Below are 22957 nucleotides of genomic sequence, written 5' to 3' on the forward strand. Positions count from 1 at the left end.
GAAGTTTGCTTTTACTCTTGTTATCAAAGCAGGCTCTGGCATTTCCAGAAACCTGTAAAAGCCTTGTTGATATAGCTAATGTTTGGAAATAAATCTTAGGTCTGAATTTACATTTAATGATTCCTTTCTTTCTATCCACCTTACCTCCAGAGAATAAACAAATACTTTTGTTGTTGCTTTTAAGTTATAGCAAGTACTCTCTTTGTCTGGAATCTGAGTAATGGTAGAGCTCAGTAGTTTGAAGTTTATGTTTTTGATTATGTGATGTTCATGTGTGACCATATCACATATATTAAATTCAACTTTTATGAAAGAGACCTGGGTCAAGTAAGTTGATATGAGGGATCTAGTCTAGTGAAGAAAATAATTATCATATATATTGTATGATACCCAACTCTTGGGTTCCTTGTGACTATTACCATCTATAAAAATAACTCAAACACTGTGCCTTTTCAAGCTATGAAGATTTTATTTGAAAATTATATTTAGAATAGTTTGGGTATTGATATATTTTACTTTAACTCCTCAGAAATTGATTATGTTTTTCTGGAGGCATGTATGATAACTCTCACTGAAGCGAAACACCGTATTCCAAATGAGTCCATGTTTTTATTTTGTTTAATTTTTTCTGCTAAATCTAAGAAAACATATCAAGCCATAACCTTGCATGGAAAATGAATTGTGTGCCACTGTCCACTTAAGTATACTGCCATCCATAAGCAAATTTCAAGATATTGGAAATACCATAGAATTAGTTTTAGAAGTCAAATTAACATTTGCCAGTTTTTAGTATTTGTGTTGAAACCTGAAACTTATCTTTATAGGAAATACAATTGAAGGAGAAACTGATATGTGTACTAAAAATTTCAAATCTAAACATCTTGACTTACTGAATATCATCATGTGCCAAAAATTTTGAATAAAGTCACTGAAATTAGGATTTGAAATAGAGTAAAATAAATCAGTATTCTCTTTCCTTTCTTTTCAGGAAGTATATATGTGATTCAATATTTTCATCTTTTTTTTTTTTTTTTTTTGGGATGGATTCTCACCCTGTTGCCCAGGCTGGGGTGCAGTGGCACCATCTCGGCTCACTGCAAGCTCCGCCTCCTGGTTCAAGCGATTCTCCTGCGTCAGCCTCCCGAGTAGCTGGGATTACAGGCACCTGCCACTAGGCCTGACTAATTTTTGTATTTGTAGTAGAGATGGCATTTCACCATGTTGGCCAGGATGGTCTCAGACTCCTGACCTGGTGATCGTCCCGCCTTGGCCTCCCAAAGTGTTGAGACTACAGGCGTTAGCCACCGTGCCCAGAGTACTTTTATTTCAACAAAACTGTTAATTGTTCTACTCTCTGTCTCCTCTCCCTTTGGGCACTGGGAATAATATAGCATAAACTTGGTATTATTTATTTTGCATGCTTTGCCATGATTCAGGTTTCGTACCCATTCATCACCCAGCTGCAGTGTTCACGAAGATGGAATAAGCTGAGTGGCCAAGCCTGGGTGATATTTCTATACCTGAAACTCGGGTAGAATTAGGTCAGTCCCACTCAAGGAGCCATGGACTATTTTCCCAAAATATATATACATTCAAGGTACATGGAATATTTTCCTAAAAATCTAAGCGCCTTTACCAAGGAATGGAGGTGGGGGAGACTGTATGATGAGCAGGCAAAAGCATACATGTCTATAATTTGCTGCTTAAGAAAAGCTAATATGGAAAATACACTTTTGTAGCTGATTATTCTGCTATTTAAATAAAGTTTCTACATGAGACTTGAAAGTTGACAATCTGATTTTGATAATTATATAAGAAGTTAACATTTCAAAATACTTATTAGCAGTATTAAGAACCATGGCTATTACAGGTATCTCTCAGGCTGCTTCAGGATAAGCCTTTTGCCATTTGCCTTGTAGTACTTATAATTGGTGCCCCCGGAGTTGTATAGCACTGATTTCTGTGGGTTGCTACACTGGAATTAGTGACAAAGGATAACCCTTATGTCTACCAATGGAAATAGTTGGAGAATATTTCCTTTGCTATTTTGAATTGGCTTAATCTAAACTAAATGTTTTGTATTATTTTAAATATTGACTGCTGTGGGAGCAGTAGAACTAATGCAGAGGGCATTTATTGAGGATTAATTATTGGTAGAGCATTTATATCGTAAAGAGGTTGTTACTGTAGAGAATGTGCTTAGTTTTAATGGAAAACATAATTTTAATTGGTACTAGGTGTTTCTAGTGTGGTGAGCATTTAAAGGAGAATTACTCTTCATATATTCTCAACTGGCATTGGCTTACTATTTATTCTTCAGTCAATATATATTTTAATATAGTTAGAATGTAATAAACTGGCATTAACTTTTTAAAAAATAATAGACTTTTTTTTTAGAAGTTTTAAGCTTACAGCAAAATTGAGTGGAAACTACAGAGAATTCCTCTATACTGTCTACACTGACATTAACTTTTTATTCTAAGGTATTTATAGGAATATTTAAGAACACAAAGAAATATTTTACATGCTCACTTCTACAGCTAACAGGCTGTAGAAGGCATCTTTCTTTGCCTTCAGACTAGAAAGGAGAAAGTGTTTTAGAGCCAAGAAACATTCTCTGACTGAGCATTGACAATAAAAACTTAGGCCCTGGTTTTATGATACTTTTCCAACTGAACGCTTCTGTAGAGGAACACAGGAAGAGTAGGGATGCATTGTAATCTGGTCTGGAGCTTCCTGCTAGTCTGTGGATGACAAACTGCAGATCAAACGGATTGATCATATTCCAGAAGGGCAGTGTGATACAGGGCAAGTGTACTGACCATGGCAGTAGCCCTGGGTTCTGGCCTACCTCTGCCTCTGTCTTGGTTGTCTGGTCGATGGGTTGAACTGAGTGGCTTCAAACTCTTATCTGCCTCCAACATTCTGTAATCCTGTGATTTCACAGGATATGTGATAGGGAGAAACATCAACTCCTACAAGGGCAGCAGTGTGAAGTCATGAGAAAAGCAATGTGAAGACCTGGGATGTTGTCACAGCTCTATCATAAACCAGCTGATGGCCTTTTGTGTAGTCACTTAAACTTTCTGGGTCCTACTTGGCGTCAGCTATGGAAATATGATTGGACTTCCCTGATGGACTCTAAGGAAAGTTTCTTGGATTCCTTCTTTCCCTCCCTTCTTTCCTCCTTCCCTTTACTTTCTTCTTTCCTTTCCTTTATTTCCTTCCTTTTCTTTCTTGAGACAGGGTCTTGCTCTGTTACCCAGGTGGAATGCAGTGGTGCAATCATGGCTCCCTGCAGCCTTGAACTCCCAGGCTCAAGCCATCCTCCCACCTCAGCCTTCCAAGTAACTGGTACTAACTACAGGCACAAACTACCAAGCCTGACTAATTAAAAAAAAAATCTGTACAGGCAGGTCTCACTGTATTGCCTAGGCTGGTCTCGAACTGCTGGAATCAAGCAATCCTTCCACCTCAGCCTCCCAAGTAGCTGGGACTATAGGTGTACATCACTATGCCCAGCAAATTTTTAAATATTTTGTACAGGCAGGGTCTTCTCAGTATGTTGCCCAGGCTGATCTCAAACTCCTGAGTTCAAGTGATCCTCCTGCCTTGGCCTCCCAAAGTGCTAGAATTATAGGCGTGAGCCATGGAGCCCAGCCTAGTTTTCTGATTTAAAACAACTAATTGCCATGTGATGTTATTTGTCCCAAGGATAACTGCTTTGTAATAAGTTACTTCAAAAAGGAGCATATTGACAGTTGCCATTGGTCACTTTTGAGCAGACTCCTGTGTGTCTTCCTTATCAGGAATATCCTTGGAATTAATATATCTGGAACAATTCTTTCTGCAGGTAAGCGATTTGCTGGAAACATGTTAGACACACTTGAAACAGGTACTTTTTCTGGACGGTACAGTTTTTTGTTTTTTTTTAACAAGTAACATATGACCAGGCACACTGGCTAATGCCTGTAATTCCACATTTTGGGAGGCCGAGGTGGGAGGACTGGTTGAGCTCAGGAGTTCAAGATGCCAGCCTGGGTAATGTGGAGAAACCACTCCTCTACCAAAAAAAAAAAAAAAAAAGTATACACACACACACACACACACACACACACACACACACACACAGACAAATTAGCCAGGCCTGGTGGCATGTGCCTACAGTCCCAGCTACTCAGGAGGCTAAGGTGGGAGGATCACCTGAGCCCAGGAGGCAGAGGTTTTAGTAAGCCGAGATTGCACCACTGCACTCCAGCCTGGGCAACAGAGTGAGACCCTGTCTCAAAAAAGCAAAGGAATATGTTATAATTTTTGATCATAATATGCTGTTAAGTGATATTTAATGTATTAATAAGGGAAAATAAGAGATCACTGTCCTTTGCTTCTTGGAACTGAAGATTTTCCATTTAAAATTATGTAAATTGATAATTAATGACTTCCCTTTTTATCAAATGACTTTGGACTAAATTTTTTTATTAAGAATGTGATTTTGTAATATACTGCAAATTATTGCCAAATTATTGCTGACGTGAAAGGAGCCCAGGGAACACTCTTGCCTCAACAGGGGACAAGGTGGTCTTAAGGTTTCTCCAGTGGGTTTCATTTGCAGAACCCCTTCCTGAAGGCGCAGGCTGATGCCTAAACAGTGTAGGTCAGGGTTTACTTCAGCTAACCCAATCTCTGAGGGGTATCCCATGGGGCTGGGATTATCTTCACTGTTTATTTTCCAGCTTAGTTCTCAGTGGCCTGATAGAGCTTATGAATCTTCCCAAAGATCCTGGGGCTTCCCTGTCGTTATTCCTGATGTAGCTGCTGGCAAACATGTTTTTATACCCTTCCTGGAAGTGAAACTCTTTTTGCCTTAAATGTGCGATATCCCATACCTGAGAAGGTCTCATTGATACAATTCATAGGAGTTTAAAAGAGGCATCTGACTGGACTAATGCCTACTCCTTTTACTTCTCCACTTATGGAAACTGCAGACATTCGTGGTTCCACCATGGTCCCTGCAGCAAAAATCTTATGGCAATGCACATAATGTACATAATGTACAAAAATCTTATGGCAATGTACATTAAATCAGCTAATGTATATTGAAATTGGTAGGGTTAAAAGCGAGACTGTCAGAATTAAACATATATGAAAGCCATCTAAATTAAAATAAAATCTATGGTGAAATAACGCTTGAGAAGTAGCAATTCATTCAGCACCCAAATGCTGAGAATAGTCAAGGCAAACTTAAGTGTGTTCACAATGTAACTTTATTAAATGCTTTTCTACCCCTTAGTTTTATCTCTAATGAGATTACTGACATTTATTGAGCACTTATTGTATAGAAAATGCTTTGAATTTATAATATCTTCTAATAATTCTGAAGGCAACCATTAGAGATGTAGGGATTGGTATCCCAATTTTGCTGATGAGGAATAGAGGCTCAGAGAGGCTTAGGAATTAGCCCACAATTGCAGGGTAGTAAACCTAAGGCCAGTATGCTTAGTATACCACCATGCTGCTAACATTACTCTGCTATTTAGGAAACTATGGAGAGAAAAAAGAGCAAATCACATTGCTTTCTCATTTGCCCACATTTCATGTCCTACTTTCTCACGTGAACCCTGTACTTCAACCAGATCTGCTGCATATGCCTCCTATCCCTTCCAGCAAGTCATGCTTGCTTTAGTATTGAACCTTTGCTCATCCTATGCCTTTAACACTCTCCTCCATCCTGTCTGTCTGTATTCCCAACTGCCATTGGTTCTTCAGGTTCCAGTTTTATTCATCTCCTGTGTAGAGATCCCCTGGTATATTCTAACTTTAAAAAATTCCTTTCCTTACCATTTTGACATTTATTACATATTATGCTATTATTATTTAGCTTTGTGTGTTTGTGTATGTGATCACCCAACTAGATCTCATCAGCTTTAAGAAAGCAGTAACTATTATAATAACTGTTTTGTTGTTGTTGTTGTTTCATAAGATAGAGTCTTGCTCTGTTGCCCAGGCTGGTGTGCAGTAGTACAATCTTGGTTACTGCAACCTCCGTCTCCCGGGTTCAAGTGATTCTCCTGCCTCAGCCTCCCAAGTAGCTGGGATTACAGGCATCCAACACCATGTCCAACTAATTTTTGTATTTTTAGTAGAGACAAGGTTTCTCCATGTTGGCCAGGCTGGTCTTGAACTCCTGACCTCAGGTGATCCACCTGCCTCAACCTCCCAAAGTGCTGGGATTAACAGGCATGAGCCAGCGCACCCGGTCTGTTAATAGTTTTTGCAGTGTTAATGCATAGGAGGTTAGTAATTTCCCAAACAGTAAAAGGCTACATCATTTGCCTTGCTATTCTGTTGGCATATAGGTAGGTGGTAGGTAATTTCTTTTCTTTCTTTTTTTTTTTTTTTTTTGAGACTGAATCTCACTCTGTTGCCCAGGCTGGAGTGCAATGGCATTACCTAAGCTCACTGCAACCTCCACCTCCCGGGTTTAAGCAAGTCTCCTGCCTCAGCCTCCTGAGTAGCTGGAACTATAGGCCCACACCATCATACCCAGCTACTTTTTGTATTTTTAGTAGAGATGGAGTTTCACCATGATGCCTGGGCTGGTTTTGAACTACTGAGCTCAAGTGATCCACCTGCCTGGGCCTTCCAAAGTGCTGGGATTATAGGCGTCAGCCACCAATCCTTGCCGGTCATTTTTAAAAATAACTTTATTCTTGGTTCAATATTAAGTACTGAAGGGGAGAGGATTTGCAAATCTTTCATCTGCTGTTATAAAGGGCCCATCTGAAACAATGAATGCTGGAGTTTTCTGTCCCTCCTACCTAGTGTTTTCTGATACTTTTTTTTGGAGAATCCAAACAAATGGACAAATCTGTAATTACTTAGTAGTTACTATGGTTTACTGCCAAATTATCTAGGGAACTCTTAAGACATGTTTGCCTTTATTACTATATTTAATGTTTTTCAACTGAAAGGCTCTGGGAGTAATGAGGAAATGCCAAGGTAGGGGTGGGAAGGTGACAAAGAGGTAATTCAGATTTGCATTTCTTTTGAGAGATTTCCATTCCCAGTATAGCTGTCATTGTAATTTCAGTTAAAGATTGGTGCCTGGCCAGAAATGCCTGTGAAACAGCTGTGGTTTAAGCTTCAACTGTAAAAGACAGACGGGTGATTTTAACAAAAGTTTTCTCTTTATTCATAGTTTATGTTGCCACTTTCTTTATTATATGTGTGTGTATGTGAGTGTATATATGTTCCTGCAGTTATCTTTCTCTATATGAAGATATTTTATTTCAGCAGATGATTTAACTAGAGATCAGACTGTCAGTTTATCATTTCTAGGCCTTTAGCCTGTAGTGGACAACAGTGACCTGAGGCATGGAATTAATTGGCCAAAATTGCATAACAGTTGGTATAACAACATCATTTTCAGTACTATAAATTGCGTAATGTGTATGAGGCCACTGTTGGGAATAACAGAATATATAGAATGGGAAAGGGTTATGCACACCCAGGACAGGGAAGGCTTTAATTAAATCAACAAGAATTTTTTGACTACAAACACAACTACATTATATTACATGGAGGTAAAAGCTTGGTGATTAAGTTCATTTTATCAACATGTAGTATATAAAATAATGAGTCAAGAAGAAGATAAGAATTGTATCCATGTAAAGATGAAGAAGTAGTTTTAAAGTAGGAAAAGTCTCTTAAGAAAACTTGCATTATAAAGTGGAAATTGGAATACAGTACCTACTGACGAAATGGAGGAAGCCAGCGGAAGGTTTTGTGGAAGAGTGGGTATTAGAACTCCTAGTTCGTGACCTATACTTGCTTGGGGTCTCAGAAGTCATGCTTGCTCTTAAATTAGAAATACAGTCTCTTTGAAAGCATACATGTAGTTGAAAGCAGTCATTTAAAAATTTGCTTTTTCATTCCCTACCTCCCCCTTTTTAAGGTATGAAAGCATGAGTATTCTGTTTTCCAGAGGATGAGGAAAAAATCCTTATTTCCTTTTTCTAGCAGTTTGGCTATTTTTGTTGTTGTTTTTACTCTATAAATGGAGAGGCATGTGTACCATGCATGGTATCATGCCCAGCAGTTTTTTTTTCAGTTGAATGTAATTGTTCCTTAGCAAATAATTGCAGTCCAGAATGACTTTTATTGAGCTTGATTGAATTAGGGGTATGTATGAAAATGAGTTAGTTAAAGCTTAATCTATTACCCAGAGAATTGATGAAAACATCAGAAAAGCAGTCATTCATGGGGATTAAATATTCTTCTGTGTAAGTGGGCAGCATCGTTACCTCGGAGTCCCTTCTGCACTGACTAGGTAGTAGTGACATCAGGGTGCAAAACACAGTTTTGGCATACTAGGGGATTTTGCAATGACGTGCCTTTGAATGTTATGCTGGACATTAACACTAATTGGGAATCTGCCTCATTGTAAGAGGTGGCACCTCACCTTTTTTAGTATAAAAAGCTTTTTAAAACAGCACCTCAAGGGGGAGTGTGAGAGCTGTGTCAAAAAGCCAGTTGCTTCAGCGTGTGTCAGTGGTGGTTTAGGCCACATCTGTAAGATAGGTTTTTCAGATGCCAAGTCAGATGCCCTGTTTGTAAGGGACAAATAATATTTAATAGATGGCTGTCCCACCTGCCATTATGAAGTTTCTCAGAGGGAATCCTAAGCTGTGCCAGATCAGTGCTGGCTAGGACTGGGAGGGGGGTGTGCAGTGTCATAGGTGGGAAGCAGAGGCCTTGAAAAGGGAAAGACAAGTTCCTAACGAGGCAGTGGAGCTAATCACCAGGAGTCAGGAAGCCAAGGCTCTGTGGGGGTGATTGGGGGTTGAAAGTAAGCCAAAGTGGGACCCAGAGAACACAGACAGGTACCAGGTGGCTCAGATGAAAATCTGCCCAGGCGTTGATCTCGGGGCTCATTCAAGTCACCGTTCTATAGGGTTGTGCTCATACTTAGGGCATTTCCCCCTGCTGGCCCACCTGCCTTTCTGATACCTCACATCACCACTCATTTACGTCAAATCAGTACACTCTCTGAAATACTAGTGATTTAAATGCAGACCAGCCTATGCTGCAACTGCTTTTCTGAGGCTACTCATGTGGCCATTTGTAATAGCCAGATAAAATTTGGAGTGTTTCTGTTTGGCTGTCAGAGAACTCAAAGGCAGTCTATCACAGGCAGGACCCTCAGCCTTGAAACTGATGTCTGCTCTGTGGCTGATTTCCTGGCTTCTTAAGTCTACCATGATTCCTTCGTTATTTTAAGAGATTTAAAAAACCCATATTGGGCAAAGCATAGCCAATCTCCTCTCTCACCCCTCTGCTACTTTATCTATAGATAGTTGCATCTTGGGTAATAAATTATTGAACGGTTATCAAGACAAAGTGCAATTATGGTCAACTTTTTGGAGTATATTCAATTATATTAATAGAAACAAATCTCCAAGGGTACCTGAAGATTAATGAGTTTATCTTTGAGCTCCTGAAAGAACTTACATACATAGGGATGTATAGGGTATTTTATTTCTCAGATAGCATATATTCACTTCTTAAAGAGAAAATCCTTAAATCAAAATAAGAATGAAACTCACACTGTCAAAATTAATGGTAGACTTTCTTATCCCAATTTTGGCAGTACAAATTATATATATTTTTAGATTATACCAGTTTATTTACTTGACGTTTATTTACAGTTATTTACTTCATGATATTTACTCATCTATTTCATAATATTTAATGGTTCTTCTGTATACTTTCATAGATGTATATGAAAAGTATGTGAATGTGATAGTATTATGAGATTTTCTTTAAAAATGTTTTTGATATTTATATGTTGCCTATTTTATAATAATAGACTTTGATATTATTTATTTCATCAGTGTTTGGAATTGGCATGCTGCTTTCCTAAACTGTAGTAAAAGCGTAGACATTTGACTTGAAAGTATTCATATGTGTCCTTTATAGTTTGCTTCAAAGATCTGGATTTATTCTTTTATCTATGCCCTTGTTTTAAAAAATATGGATGAATGAGTAGTATCTTGCCTGAAGCCACATGAGACCAATTAATACTTTATTCATTCTTTCCAGCTTTTGTTTTTGTTAATAGCACGGGGTGGCAACTGAGTCATCTAATTCTAGATAGGATTACTCAGATGAATCATTACATATTTTTGATATTTAATGTGAAGAGCCAGTTCTTCCATATCATAGTGGCTTATTAGAAAAAAAAACTTAAGCTAAGCCATAAAATGACTGATATTATATTGATAGAGCCATAAGCCAGAAAATGATATCCAATTTCTACGGTGTGTAGCTTACAGATTTAGAAGAAATATATTGTCATAATCTGCCTAGAGCAGGGAATTGCTTCTTTTAGTTGAGTGTGGATTTAGTTTCACCACTGAAGCAGCCTAAATTTGTCTTACAAAGAAACATAAATGATAACTTTTGAATTCTTAGAAATGATATGGTTTAGGGATATATATTTGCAGTGTTATTAAAATAAAATGTTCCATTTAATTTACATGTACACCATTTCACTGATTTTGATCTTGTATTTACTTCATCCTTTATCCTTAAAAAATAAAAATTATTTTCTATTTGTCCCCTTCACCCCAGGCTGCTTTCTTGTTTGTTCGTTTTTACTATCTTGCCCTATTAACTTTAAAATATTTAAAAGGCAAATCATAAGTATTAATATCTGAATCACAGTTTATCTAGTTGAGTGGGGCCAGTCATTTAAAATAACTTGAATTTAGTTAGGGTGTCGATTTAACCCCATGTTTTTCCAGGGGATTTGCCTGTAATTCTACACTTAATTATAGCCAAAAGGCCAAGAAGTTATTGCCCGTGATTAATTCTTAGTATGTGTAACCTTAATCTCAGAATTTCCGTTGAATAATTTTAGTGACTGTCTTTTTGTTAAAATTGAAAATAAACACTTTAGGGCCGCTTTCTCTAACTAGCATTGGCATAAGGATATTTGCCTCATGTTGATTGTTTGGCTGGTAATTCATTTTATTTGGAGATTATTTTGCTAAAGAGAATGAGTGTCAGCTTTAATTTGAAAGGCCTTCCTGGCTCACCATTTTAACTACTTTTCTATGGGTCCTTCACAGAATCCTGCTGCATCACAGAAGCTGGAAGTTCTGATGTTCCACTGAAATCACAATGGAAAGTCTTGACTTGACTGGTAAGAGCTGTTGTGAAGGTACATCTTACTTACTTACCTGGAAGCAGTGAGGCAGTCAAGAATTATGTGCTGTCAGAGCTGGTCTCAGCATGATCAAGGAAGTGTGATCATTGGATATTTTTTTCTTGTCAATTTTATTATTTTTTAAAGTGTGACTTTTATTGATCTCCATTATCAAGTAAGTTAAATTTTCTTTTAAAATCATGAAAATGTTAAAACTAGCGGTTTCAAAATCTCTGATTCGTTTCTCCACAGTGGTGCATTATTGGTGAAAGTCAGTTTTCTAAAGTCCTAGATACTAAGAGGTTGTATACCTAAATAGGTATTAAATTGATCTGTTCCCCAAAAGCTGTTTTTTGTACTGCTGTTGGCTTTAATTGAAAAATGAATCAGTATCGAAGCATTATGGAGTTTTTCTTACCTGTTAAAAATAATAGAGGTGGGTGTAGCTGCATCTTGAAATCACTTTATATATGAAAACCACATAATGAAGGAAAAAGTTGAGATTTTAAAATATATACATGTGCCAAATTATATAAAACTCTGAAACTCACAGATACTATAACTGTCCTTTTATATGTTAGTTATTTTCAAAGCTGTCGTTTTAGGGGAAAATTTTTTTTAACTTTAATGTATGGTAATAATATTTTAAAATTAGTTTTAATAATAATTACTTAAATGCATAGAGTTTTCCCAATCTGGGAATCAGATGTGGGATTGCTTTACTGGTATCTGAATACTTTATGGTGAACTGATCATTTATAAGACTGAAGAAACAGTTGTGAATTAAAATGAGCAAATATAGTAAATATTATTTAGTTATAGTTTTCAGGAAAGGAACTTATTCTTTAACTTTTTAATTAAGATTAATCCAAAACCTTTTCTATTTTAAAGTACATTTGGTAGCTTATTACATCTGTCGAGATTATGTGTCTACCTTCCCCTTTTGGTAACTGTATCACTGAATATTGCTTCTATGATGTCAGTATAAATATAAGGCCTCCGAACGAGTCTCCTAAAAGTCATTGTCTAGGATTGTACACATAGTAAAATGTATATGATTTACTTGAATGTGTATTTATAATAGGTCATTTAAACAACAACAAAACCTTAATGCCAGTGAGAAGATTGGAATTTAATTATTGTTTTTCTTCTTCACTGTGCTATCCTTCAAGGCACACTTGTTACAAATATTAATACAAATTCTGAACTTAAGAATGTCAGCCAGAATACAGTTAATTATGGTTTTATTGAGTCAGGAGTATAGACTATGGAATTTTCAAAAATTGATACTGAAATTTCAAGTATGTTCTCATTTGCTAATCTAAAAGAGAGTTGAGTATGGTGAGGTTTAAAGAAAATGGAATTTGTGGCAGTATTCTGAATTTGCTAAATATGAATACATATACAAAAAACAAAGCTGGACACTTTATCTGACCTGTTCAGAAAAACTAAGTAATGAACCAAGATTACCATGGCAGACTTCACTAAGTAGCCATCTGAGCAATGATTTCTGAATGTTAATCAGATTATTGCAATAGAGTGTTTTATTGACTATAAGCAGAAATTGACAGAAATTCACACTGCTGATAAAATTTAAAATGGAACCTTAATTGCAGATGGCTAAGACTGCATACTTTCTAGCTGACCTATATGCTTGTCTTAAATGCAGTATTAACTGAGAAATAGAAAAGATGCCATACAAAAACCAGGAGTAATTGAGGAAACAAATCCTAGAAGATGTTACTTTGCAAAAGGATGCCAGGGTTCAATAAATCTGGGAAACATATCAGTCAACTTAGTCAATTACATTTCAATATCAGAAGAGCCTCCAAATCTTAGTGGTTTATGGCAATAAACATTTATTTCTCATTTATGTTCATGTCCCTGATTAGTCTCCTGCCACTCTGCTCCGTGTCCTCTTCATTCTTGGACCAAAGCTGAAGGAGCAGTCTTTCTGGCATGTACACGTCTTGCAGAGCAAAGAGGAAAGAGAAAAGTGATGGAACTATGACTCTTAACAAGGCTGCTTGGAAGTGGCACATGTCATTAACTCTTATATTTAATTGGCTAGAGCATGTCACAGGGTGAAAGCTGCATCATCTGAGAGAGTGGCCTTGTAAGAGGGGATAGGGAAAGACTGATAGGGAGAAACAGTATATATTTTAACTATTATATCTGCAAAATACCATCTGCTGCTTTTTTAGAGACAGGATGCACATAATGTATTAAAGATTCCAGGAAGTTCTTCGGTAAATTAATCTGTTTAACATGTCAAATTGTTTGACCATGAATCCTTTTGTTGTTATGTGGAATATTGTCAGTGACAAGTTTTAAGGATACAATTCAAGAGTTTCTTGATGTTTTGAACCTTACAACTTTCCCTAAAACTTAGGAAAAGTTTCTAATATGTATAATAGACTTACATTATTCTTTTATAGGTAATTTTAAAGTGAATAAAAATTACTGCAAACTGGACCCTCTGTAATTTGCATGCAGAATTAGAGAAAGGAAATATGATACTTAAAATAATTCTTTTACCTGTGTATAATAGGTTACAGAACTTTGACAGATATTATCTAATTTGATATAGGATGAGAATGAGGAAATGGGTACTTCGCTTTTTCCAGTAGTAATATATTAATCGTACTGGATATAACGGGAGCCAAATACCTTTGTCTACTTAAGTTCAATTTCAAGAATCATTCTAGTGATGAAGAATGCAGACACCATAGGGAGCTTAACAGTTGCATCCGGGAGTTTTCTAAGATACTCTACCTGAGGTCACATTTACTATACAGTGACTTTTGCATTATTATTATCTCTTGAATCTTCTAGAAAATTGTTAGCACATAGAACTCCTCAGCCAATAGTGGTTTTATTCATCTCACAATATGAAAAAACATTATTATCAAACTTGTGTGGATTAAGATGATTGATTTAAAGATCCAGTAGTATATAAACAATGCTTTGTGATAGTTTATAGTTCCTTAAGATTGGGAGTAAGGAACATGCTTAGACATCTGTATTAGTCTGTTCTTATGCTGCTAATAAAGACATACCCAAGACTGGGTAATTTATAAAGGAAAGAGGTTTAATGGACTCACCGTTTCACATGGCTGGGAGGCCTCACAATCATGGCAGAAGGTGAAGGAAGAGGAAAGGCACGTCTTACGTGGCAGCAGGCAGGAGAGCACGTGCACGGGGACTCCCCTTTATAAAACCATCTGATCTCTTGAGACTTAATCACCATTACAAGAATGGCATGGAAGCAAACCCACCCCCATGATTCAGTTACCTCCCACCAGGTCCGTCTCATGACATGGGGATTAGTACGATTTAAGGTGAGATTTGGGTTGGGACACAGAGCCAAACTATGTCAACATCTGCATCTTAAAAAAAAATAAGGTTAGAAGGCAAGACACTATAGCAAAACATGGGTTTTGGATTCAGATAAATCCTAGTTTTGGCACTTTTTAATTGAAAGCATTTGGGTGGTTATATTTGACCTCTCTGAAATGTTGTTTTCTCATTGTAGTATAGGGCTAATGATCTCTACCTTGTAGGATTGTGAGAATTAAATGAGATAATTGGGTTAATTGCCTGAAAAGAGTCCCTGGCACATAGAAGCACTCAAGAAGTAGTAGTTTGAAAAAGAAAGATGTGATCAAAGTTCAAGAATCTTGATACCCTGTACCATACCTCTGATAGACATCCGACAGTGCATATCTAAAATGTGTTTGTTTTTAAACACATATGTCCACACACCTGCCAAGGGTTTTTAAAAAATTGTCCTGAATGCATAAGAACTTAGGCATTCTTCTTTACTTCTACCGGAAATTGGAAGTGGCTTTATCCTTACTGCTGAGAGAAAGAGTGAGTCCTGTAGAAATATTCGTTACTGCATAATCTAATAATTAACTTCTTGCCACTGGGAATTTACTTCTTGCCACTGGGAATTTGGAAGTCCCAAGGACAGAGTGATGGTCAAAAGTTCATATACTTTATGGCTTTTACTCTGTATATTAATAAGGTCAGCATTAAGTTGCAAAAAGTATCAAATTTTATATAATCTTGAGGCAAGGTACAAGAACAGAAAATGGTGCTACTGAAATTTTTTTCCTCATATAGAGGAAATACTGTTTGGTTTCAGAAGAAATAGACATTTCTATTTTAAGATTTTTATGGTACTGTTCCCAGTGTGAAGGTTTAATTAATTTAGACTCCTTAAAGCAGGGGTCCCCGACTTCCTGGGCCTTGGACTGGTACTGGTCCATGGCCTATTAGGAACCAGGTTGCACAGCAGGAGCTGAGCACCACCTGAGCTCTGCCTCCTGTCAGATCAGCAGCGGCATTAGATTCTCATAGGAACCTGAACTCTACTGTGGACTGCATATATGAGGGATCTAGGTTGCATGCTCCTTATGAGAATCTAATGCCTGATGATCTGAGGTGGAACAGTTTCATGCCCAAACCATCCCCCCCACCTCCCCTACCATTCGTGGAAAAATTGTCTTCCATGAAACTGGTCCCTGGTGCTAAAAAAAAACATGGGGACCACTGCCTTAAAGAACTTCTCTATTGACGTTGTCCCCTTGTACTTTCAGAATCAAGTACAACATAGTAATATCTTTTATGATTCAAAGCCTTATGCTTTTTCTAAAATGACTACTTTGTTTAATTTTAAAATAGCACATGTATATAAAAATGGTTTTTTGGGGCCTGGATTAGTCTTCAAATTGTTCCAGGCTGTTCTCTTTATAAATGGAGTATTTTTGTAACTATTAGTTGCGTATTCACCTGGATTATTGGTAGAGTAAAACCACCTCAAAAAATATAAACTCTCCATCTTTAGAGGTTGTATTAGTTTGCTTGTGTTGCTGTAACACATAAAAAAAAAGTGTCAGACTGGGTGGTTTAAACAACAGACATTTATTTTAAGTTGAAAGTTCTGGAGGCTAGAAGTCAGTGATTAAGATGCTGGAAAAGTCAGTTTCTAGTGAGGTCTGTCTTCCTGGCTTGTACCACCAGAAAGGGCTGCCTTTTTGCTATGTCCTTACATGACCTTTCCTCTGTGTAGGCAGCGAGCTCTAGTGTCTCTTCCTCTTCTCATAAGTACACCAGTTCTTTGGGATTAGGGCCCCACCCATATGACCTTGCTTAACTTTTATTTCCTCTTTATAGGCCCTGTCCCATCATATTGGGGACTGGGGCTTCAACATATGAATTTGGAGCGGGACACAATTTCATCTATAACATAGGTTTTTGTTTTTCTTTACCAAAGAATGAAGTAAAAGTGTTTTAAAAAATACTTTCTACGTGATTTAGTCTATAAACAAGATATCTGGTTCGTTAACAGTCTTCTAAGATTCTAAAAATATCTTTGATACTTTTGAGGAGGGAGACGTTTGAAATTACTGAATTCCTGTTTCTTCCACTTTGAAGTCACCATCCATGAAAATAAGGTTCTTACAAGTGAAGGAATTAAGTCTAAGAACTTGAAAATTCAAGTGATTTATATGATGGAGGAATTACGTCATTATAAAAATTGACTTCCATGTGTATTTATTGTTATCTAGGAATACTAGGAATGTATTTGAAAATTAAGTTGAACAAGATAATTACTCTTTTGGGTTATACCTGTTTCTGTTTACTGTATCAAGCCAATTCACATTTTGTAAGGCAATATTCTTTTACTTTGTGAATCAGTTGAGAATGCAAACAAGGAAATGGCATATACTTAAGATTTTTGGTAAACAGAAAAAAAAAAGATTGTGTATTTGAAATAATGCCAGCAGAAGTCAGGGAGTCCTAAGTCTGATAGATCTACTTAATTATTGTCCTGTCTCCTTACCTGCCTTCTTTCTTTTTTCCCCTTTTTTCTCTGACATCAGCTTCTAAATTAGGTAATGGATGCTTGAATTTCTCAACCTGCCTTATTTTGTTGTTGTTGTTATTTTGTTTTGTTTTAGGCTTTTAGCAGCCTGTAGCCATGGCTTTTAGTTTCTGTCTCTAGTAAGCAGAAAAGAGGGCTGAGGAAGGGGCTTTACTGGTTCAACCAGAAACAGAAACTAAGAACCCATGACTGAATTCTCTCCCTTGGACACCTAAGTGCAATGTCTGTATAGTACTTCTTTCTATTATATAGTCTTTTATAACCTGCTTAGTTTAATTTGCAGTTCTTTTTCTATTAGGTAAGTCAGTTGATGGGTGCTTGGGATTAGTGCTGAGTAAATAGTGCATTAACTTGGGGGATATTGATATAGGCTCAAATGAACTTTCTTTGTTTCTTTTTTGGACGATTTGTGTGTGTGTGTACATATGTGTTTCTGTGTGTTCTACATCACTAGAATAATTTTAGTTTCTAGTGATTTGGCATTTGTCTAAAAAATGTAATCAAAAAAGGAAACAAACCTTTTAGACAAATACTTTTTTGTAAAAATAATTTTAAATTCATTTGTAAAATTTACCAGTTTTTCTGTGTACTTATAGACTAAAGGATATGCTATTCAGCAGTGATATAATTTTAATCAGTTTGTCAGTGTAATTGTTTTGTCCACTTTTGATTTCAGTCTTCCCTAAAAGCTATTTATGAAATGACTCAAACTCAAAAACCTTGTATATAAGGAATTTTACCTGTGTATTTCTTCTTAACATTAAGATCAATCTAATGATTGTGAAATTCACTAGTTGAGGACAGTATGAATATATTCAGGCGTGGCTTCATGCATTTAATGCTACTCTGAAAGGTGTTGGATTAATTAAGTATTTTTATATTGAAGTCTGTATTCCCTCTGATCTCTATTATAGAGAAGTGTGTTTTCCTAGGAAAATAAATGGATCTAAGGGGGGGAACTTGCTCATAACATTTCTCCCAGGATCTTCATATATTTTAGTGTAAAATATTCATTTACTGGATATTCTATATAAACACATAAACATATGTATATATGTATACATGTAATTCTTTCGTAGAACCTCTTCAAGATGCTACAGGACTTGTTTACGCTAGAAAGTTTACTAGAAAGTCTATTTTGTGCATGTCTGTATTCCCAAAATTTAGAAATAGCGTCTGGTACATAGAAGTTGCTCAGTAAATGTGATGAATTCGTATTACAGGAATTCACATTTCATTAACCTATATTCCACTGAATGTGGTGTTGATAAGCATCTCCTGGTCTACATGGAAATTTTTCCCAGACTTCGTTCAGGGAGAGGAGTGTTCTTCCAAATTACGGTCTCTTTGTGCCTTCAAGTTTGCCATTAGTTTTATAATCAATAAATATTAGTGGGCTGAGAGCTTAAAATGCAACCACAAAAAATTTCTCTATACCTGTTGGCTCATTTGTAGCTTACATTGAATCAGCAGGTGTTTGTTAAGATTTATTAGTCTTCTAACAAGTGCTTTTCCAACACTTCATCAGCGACCCTGTGAGTGGAGTACATGTGAAGGTTGTGAGATTTAAGGCAGGCACTTTGGTTCATGTTGGGCTTTAAGAGATGCAATGTGATACCTGGCTTCAGTTAATGTGTACCAGAAAGGTTGACTGAAGTCAACATTTAGGTGTTTTGTTCTGGGATGTATTTTTAGGATATTGCTGTATTCAAATTGATCTATGAAGCTGATAGACAAGAATATTGTGTTTATTTTGTATTATCTTGTATAACCTGCTTAATTTGCAGTTGTTCTGTCTCTGCTGTGGCTATATTACTATTCTTATAAAACGGATGAGTTATCTAATTGTTTCAGTGTTCTTAACGTTTACCGTAAAGCAATTTATTACCAAGCGTCTCCTTATGACAGAAATGTTCTGTTTTAGAGTATCGAACATTACCATAGGCACTTAGAATGCCCTGGTTTCTGAGAGAGCCAGCCAGATGTGGAGGAACTGGCTTCCAAAGGGGCTTAGCAACCTACTGTTTATGTGGGGAGCACTGTCCTAATAAGTTGTGCCACAATAATTATACTGAAGAATTGCCAAATAAGAGAAAAATTAACACCTATCAAATGTGAGATGTATCCATGTGCAGAGTAGTATATACCCTCCTGTCCATGCAGGTAGCACCTGGATGGACATGAAACTCCGTCCATGCCTTCAATAGAGTTTTTGAATACCACTATGTTTTCAGCATTGTTAGAGTTACCAAATCATTAAATAGGTGTATTATAAAAGTTAATGAAGAAAAATTTGAAGTCAGCAGCTATTGTCAATCCCCTTAAATACCAAACCTCTTTTTATAGCAATCATTTTGTCAGGCCATTTGGAAGGACAGAAGCATACAGATCATCTTTCAATTCATTTGGTGAAGTGAACATTTAAATAAATCATAAAGTTTTCAGGTTTGAAAGTTTAGTTCCTGTTAAAATGCTGGGTGTTGCCTATCTTTATTATTCACCTAGAGTTTCACTTTTTAGAGAACAAAAGATATATCTTTCTAATAAGGCTATTATATCTTATTGATAGTAGAAGTGTTTCAATCATGTCTCTTTTTATGAGTTTTTCCCTAATCAGCAAAATTATAGATTTTTTTTTACTGGCTTTCTGCTATAATAGAATATTTTATACATTGGAGTTTATTATGTGCCTCTGAAAAAATATTTTAGAACTTTTACTTTCGAATACTTATAAAGATCTTGATTCTTACCTCTAGATTGTCAGCTCCAAAATGCTCACTATTGATTCCCGATATTAATATGGATAGGCAGAAACTTAAGAGTTTCCTTATAGGAGACAGATCTAAATGGATCACTTAAAAAATATGTTTTTGTTTTGTTTTGTTTTTGTTTTTTTGTTTGTTTGTTTGTTTGTTTTTGACTGTAGGGTGATCTCTTAGAAACATGGGCTGTGGAGTCAGATAGACTCAAGACTAAACTAACTCAGCTGTTTACCGTAACTGGGATGTGGTAAAGTTACTTAGCTTTATGTGAAATGGGGCAAATACCTGCCATGTAAAGTTGTTAGAGGATTAAAGGTACTAGAGGGTATAATGTCAACCCAGCATATGGCAGGCACTATTAAGGAAATGTGTTCTTAAAATAGGCAGCAAGTAAAAAATGATCTATAACTTTTTTTGCTTCTTAACTGGTCCTTGAAATTTAATTTCATGTTTATTGCTATCTCTATTCACAGCAAGAGAAATGTCCGGCTTCAAACTGTACATTTTTACTATGTTGGGAAAATCTTTATTGAATACAAGATGGACTTGCTTTCCTGACGATTTCATTAGGAAAGAATAAATTAACATTTACTTTTATTGTTGGATTTCTTAAAATATTTTCTGTGCAATTCTAAGTGATAGAAGTTTGATTTTATTTTAATTGTACCTCCCCCAATTTTGCAATTTTAGTAAAGCCCAAACGTATGAAAATACTAGGAAATAAGTCATTTGTCATTCAGTGGATTATAGTTATTTAAGAATATTATTGCTACCTGCTATTAGTATTAACAAGATTATCAGCCCAAACCATGTCAGTTTTTTAAGCATAAGAACAAATTTATATAGTCTAGATAATTTTCTTCAAAGACTATAATTATTTGAACAAAACAAGGAGATACCATATGATTCTTAATGAGAATTCACTAAGTATGGGAACTTAAAGTATGATAATTAATTTTTTTTTTTTTTTTTTTAGAGATAAGGGCTCATTCTGTTTCCCAAGCTGGAGTGCAGTAGTTTCATCAGAGCTCACTACAGACTTGAACTACTGGGCTCAAGTGATCCTTCTGCCTTAGCCTCCCAATAGCCAGGACTTCAGGCGTGTGCCACCACACCTGGCTAAGTTTCTTTAAATTTATTTTATTTTATTTTTTTTGAGACGGAGTCTTGCTCTGTCCCCCAGGCTGGAATGCAGTGACACAATCTCAGCTCACTGCAAGCTCCACCTCCCGGATTCACGCCATTCTCCTGCCTCAGCTTCCCAAGTAGCTGGGACTACAGGCGCCCACCACCATGCCCGGCTAATTTTTTGTACTTTTAGTGGAGATGGGGTTTCACTGTGTTAGCCAGGATGGTCTCGATCTCCTGACCTCGTGATCCGCCCATCTTGGCCTTCCAAAGTGCTGGGATTACAGGCGTGAGCCACCATGTCCTGCTAAGTGCTATTTTTTAAAAATATTACACACTGATAACTATATAAATATTTAAAAAATTTAAATAGCTCATTCAACCATGATCTTATTCTGTTATTTAATTCATAAACTTGAAAAGAGATGCAAAATTTTCCTTCATTTCAAGTTAGTGGTTTAACATTTCATAATTGGCCCAAGAGAAAAAAAATATTTTTTCTCTATCTTCAGAAATGTTCTGTGAAAGTATTTATTTTCTAATAATTTTCATGCACATAAGCATAAAAACCAGTACGGCTTGGTCTTTGTCCCGTGTATCAATAGCTATTTTGTATTAATTTTGAATATCTCTCAACAATTAATATATCTAAACTTGTTTTCAAGGTATTTTAGTACTATCTATGAAATACTTTGGTTCCTTCTAAAAGCTGCTTCTTATTTAGTGTGTATGTGTTAGGTGTTTGTGGTTCTTTTATAGCAATTTTCCCTTTTCCTTGTTGAGTATGTAAACATCCAAACCATAACCACCATGGATTTTATAGACTTTAATTGTATACTTTTAAAATTATTAATATATATTGAGAAATCTAAACCTTTCCAGACTGCTTGTGAGAGTTTGTGCTCTGGATCGTTATCCCTCTTTAATCTTTCTCCTGCTCTGTTCTGTTTCTTTTTAGAACCTGAACAACCTATAGTGGTCTCACTGGAAAAATGTTTTCTTTAAAGATAAATAATGTATTTTCTATTCCTCTGTATAGCTAACAAATATTTACTAATTATCATGTGCAAGGCAGTGCGTTACACACTGTCAAGATCAGGATGTGGTAATATAAGGCAATGTCTAGGCACAAAAGAGGGAGATATACAAATAAACTTCAAGTTCTGAGGAAGACCTTAAATCCCACTTAAGGATATCAGGGAAGACTTCACAAAGAAGAGGAAATAGCAGAAGTGTGGAAAGGTGAATAGACTACTTGGGCCAGTGGGATGGGATACATATAAAGTTACGGTGGGAAACTTTGGTGCGAAGGCAGAGATGTAAAGAGGGTCTTGAATGTTAAGGTGAGTTTACTTTTTTTTCCCTCAAAAGGCATATGGGCCACTGAAAACTTCTGAGCGATGGATATAAATGAGATGGAACAGAAGGAAAAAAAGGTAGACATTGGAAAGACTGGTTTAGGGGGCTTTACTATTATCCTAGGTAAGAAAACATTCATTCTTCTGTAGCGTGTTGACAGTTGTAAAAGGGGCTATTATGAGAGACATTATGAAGGTTATACTCTGGATCTTGAAATATTTTAGATTGAAGTATTCCAAGTTACAGAACTAGTCTTTCCCATTTACAGGGCAAAAGTTAATGGATACTCAGTTTTAAGGACTCCTTCAATGACAATTTTCTAAAACACTTGATTCCTACTACTATTTAGCCTCTGTTTTGTGTGTTTAGTTATCGTAAATTTAGCTTTCACTGTGTTTCTCGAATATGAAGTCTAGGTATCTGTCACCTGAACCAATTTAGAAACTATTAATCTACAGAACTTGACAATAGACTGAACTCATTTTGGGGATGTAGAGGGACAGAGAGGTTAGGAGGCAATGGAGGGTATTTAAAAGAAAGTCAAAGATAGGTTTTTAATTTAAGTGTGGGTGTTCACAAGAGTGCTAATATTGCCATCAGAAGTAA

General features: G+C 36.3%; 1 protein-coding gene across 22 annotated transcripts in view; it reads left to right on the forward strand.

Annotated features, from left to right (window-relative positions):
* The window catches only part of BBX (BBX high mobility group box domain containing), a 286521-nt gene that overhangs the window by 112085 nt on the left and 151479 nt on the right, over positions 1-22957 (forward strand). For 12 of the 22 annotated variants that reach the window (NM_001280179.1, XM_063805266.1, XM_063805269.1 and 9 more), the window contains 1 exon segment: positions 11133-11206. The gene's annotated coding sequence lies outside the window, so the exon portion shown is untranslated. 22 annotated transcript variants of the gene reach the window in all.

The sequence above is a fragment of the Pan troglodytes genome, chromosome 2 (assembly GCF_028858775.2).
Source record: "Pan troglodytes isolate AG18354 chromosome 2, NHGRI_mPanTro3-v2.0_pri, whole genome shotgun sequence".
Classification (NCBI taxonomy): Eukaryota; Metazoa; Chordata; class Mammalia; order Primates; family Hominidae; genus Pan; species Pan troglodytes.